The sequence below is a fragment of the Marmota marmota genome, unplaced genomic scaffold (assembly GCF_001458135.2).
Source record: "Marmota marmota marmota unplaced genomic scaffold, marMar, whole genome shotgun sequence".
Lineage (NCBI taxonomy): Eukaryota > Metazoa > Chordata > Mammalia > Rodentia > Sciuridae > Marmota > Marmota marmota.
In genome coordinates this window covers 4,347,123-4,350,012 of record NW_025999927.1, presented here as the reverse complement: position 1 = coordinate 4,350,012, position 2,890 = coordinate 4,347,123, and the positions used below count along the sequence as shown (strand labels likewise).

The 2,890-nt window shown below is 45.9% G+C and overlaps 1 protein-coding gene and 1 long non-coding RNA gene across 3 annotated transcripts in view; one reads left to right on the top strand and one right to left on the bottom strand.

Annotated features, from left to right (window-relative positions):
* The window catches only part of Lgals8 (galectin 8), a 16,312-nt gene extending 16,077 nt beyond the window's left edge, over positions 1 to 235 (bottom strand). The window contains exon 1 of one of the 2 annotated variants that reach the window (XM_015504348.2): positions 83 to 235. The gene's annotated coding sequence lies outside the window, so the exon portion shown is untranslated. The remainder of the gene's footprint in view (positions 1 to 82) is intronic. The other variant, XM_015504350.2, reaches the window with a different exon arrangement.
* A 385-nt stretch (positions 236 to 620) lies between these two features.
* On the top strand, positions 621 to 2,355 carry LOC107157931. The gene is made up of 2 exons (XR_001505568.2): positions 621 to 791; positions 909 to 2,355. It is a non-coding gene; the product is annotated as an uncharacterized LOC107157931 (long non-coding RNA).
* The last annotated feature ends 535 nt before the right edge of the window (positions 2,356 to 2,890 follow it).

Sequence of the window (2,890 nt, the reverse complement as noted above, 5' to 3'; positions counted from 1 at the left end):
TCCCAGGCCCGCCTCGGCTGGCGCGACCTTCCGGCCAGCGGGTCCCGGCCGTGCCGCCGCCAAGGCGAGCGCAGCGACTCACCCCAGGGCTGCCAAAGCGGGAGCTCCACCCGGTGTTTATCCGCCGCGGGTCGCCGTCCGGGCTTCCGAGCCGGCGTCCGAGGTGACTACGGAAGCCGGGGGAGTCAGTCCTCGTCCATTTCCGGGCGCCGCCGGTGTCCAAGTGCGGGCGTCCTCGCGGCTCTGGGGACTTCCGGCGGGCCCAGCTGCTGACCGCTGCCCGAGTAGGCTTCCTGCACAGCCTCTGGGGTCTGGGACCGCGACCGGCTTGCTGTGGGACGAGCAGAGGGGGTCAGCACAAGGGCACGTTTGCGGAATTCCCGCGCGGATCCGGCTGCCTGGCGGACGCGGAGACGGGAGGCTCCGACGGCGCTTTCCGCCTCCAGCCAGGGTTTTCCCGGGTCCCCCTCCCGGTCCGCGATGAGTCAGAGTACAGAGAGCGCCGGACGGGGCAGCCGGCGGCGGGTTGCAGTGCAGGGCACTGTCCAAGAGCCGCCTGGACCCTTGGGACCCGCTGCTTGCGGGTCGTCGTGCTTTGTCGTCTCTTAGCCTGGCTGCTTCCTAGGGCACAGTTAAAACGGTATGGAGCGCCATTCAGAGCTTATTGGATGCGCTGTGAAGACCCAGCTTCTCAGACAAGGGCCCACGGGGACTGACAGTTTGACATCAGAAATATAATCGCACGCAGGCTACTTTGAATGGCTGGCTGGACCGCGCTTAAGGGCTTCAAGGTTATTTTCTGATATTTTTATCCACATTTGTCTCACCACTGTGGGCTTTCTTTTCCCTGGTTTTTGCTATTTTTATTATTTATTAATACCTTTATTTTATTTATTTATTTTATGCAGTGCTGAGGATTGAACCCAGTGCCTCACACATGCTAGGTAATCGCGCTCTCACTGAGCTACAACCCCAGCCCGGCTTTTATTATTTTTAATTTAAGCTGAAGAATTCATTACAAGGCTCGTGGAAGAAAACTCACATGCTGATTCACTGTTACTTCTTTCTCCTCGTCCTCCTGTCCATTGCCTAAGTTTGATTCACTCTTCAAGATCCAGCATGCACTACCTTGGATCTGTAGTTGTCTTTTTGTGTGTTGTGCGTGCTGTCTGGCCAACTTGATTGTAAGTTGAGAAAAGAAACTTGTTTTACACATCCCCCGATGCCTAGTGTAATGCATTATATGAAATAGATAACTGAAAACTAGGTTGATATGTTGAATGTCTTCACAGTTTTGCCTGGGTCTGCTTGGTACTTCCTTTACAAAGTCAAAATCAGTATAAATAAATATATCTCAAGCATTTCACACTGAGGGGACAAGCTAATGCCAAGTTCATAAGGCTCTTGAGAATGACTGTTCAAGAGACAAAGACCACCAGCGTGGCCAAAGCATGGTAGATGAGGGAAATGATAGAAAGTCATGGGAATGAATGAGGTCACCAGAGAAGATACATGGAGAAAATGACCTAAGACAGAACCCTGGGGAGTCAAAAGCCAATAAAAGAAAATGCCAGTAAGTGGCTAAGAGGGGGCAGTGGTGAGTGGCATCATATAAGACAAAAAAGAGGAACAGCCAGTTATGCCAATGCCCTGAGGTCATGGTTGATAAAGTGACCAGTGGGCTTAACGGCATGGAGGTCAGTCCCTGTGACTGAAGAAGAGAAATGCAAGGTGGAGAAGTGGAAGAAAGGGTGAGCAAAAATATTTCAAGAAATTTTGCTATTTCGAGAACAAAGAAACGTCACTGAGAAATCACTGAGGTAAAGGGTAGATTTTAGTTTTCTTGTGTTTAAAGAGAAAAAATACACAATGGTAGCTTTTTGACTTTGTTCATGAGTCACAGTAAGAACTACATAATAATTATATTTATAATTAAAATTATAGAATAAAAAATTCCACAAAACAATGCTTTTGTTATGTGTGAAACAATCTTTTTCACTTAAGAAAAATGCTATTCATAATCCACTAAGATATTTGCAAGACCTGCTAACTGGTGTGACCTGAAGTCTGAGGAATACTTTCAGTGGTGTGTTGGACTCCATTCATTACTGGCCTGTGAGAACCAATTTTGTACATCTTTTCCATGTTGATACCTTGAAATTGGCCAGGATGGGAATATTTATCATGGAAATAGGCAATTGCTACAAATTAGGATTTTCCCACCTTGAGGCCAGATGTTAAACATTTATCAGCACTCAATTGACTGTGCTCATGTGATGATTGAGAAGCAAGGACATATTCGTGCGGGAGAGAAGATGGGTACAAGAGTGATTCTTGAGATGATTTTACCCAAAATAAAACAGGCTTAAAAGTTGTTCTCACAAAACAGTGTAGATGTTACAAATGATTTGCCACAATTACCTTGAGATCTCCAAAGATAAAAGGATCACTTCTGGTTGAATCAACTCATTTTTCTTTTAAATATTTTTTTAGTTGTTGATGGACCTTTATTTGTATGCAGTTCTGAGAATCAAACCCAGTGTCTCACTCATATTAGGCAAATGCTCTTCTACTGAGCTACAACCCTAGCCCCCTCATTTTTCTTTTCTTTCTTTTCTTGGTACTGGGGATTGAGTGAGGGGTGTTTTATCACTGAGCCACAAATCTGGTTCTTTATAGTTGTATTTTGATACAAGGTCTCACTATGTTGCTGAGGCTGACCTGGAGCTTGGGATCTTCCTGCCTTATCTTCACAAGTAGCTAGGATTACAGGCCTGTATCACTAACACCTGGGTTTTCAACTGTCTTCTCCTCTTATCCAATAAGCCATGGTTATATAGCTTAAAGTAAATTTTATATTACATATTTAGAATAATGTGATATATTTTCG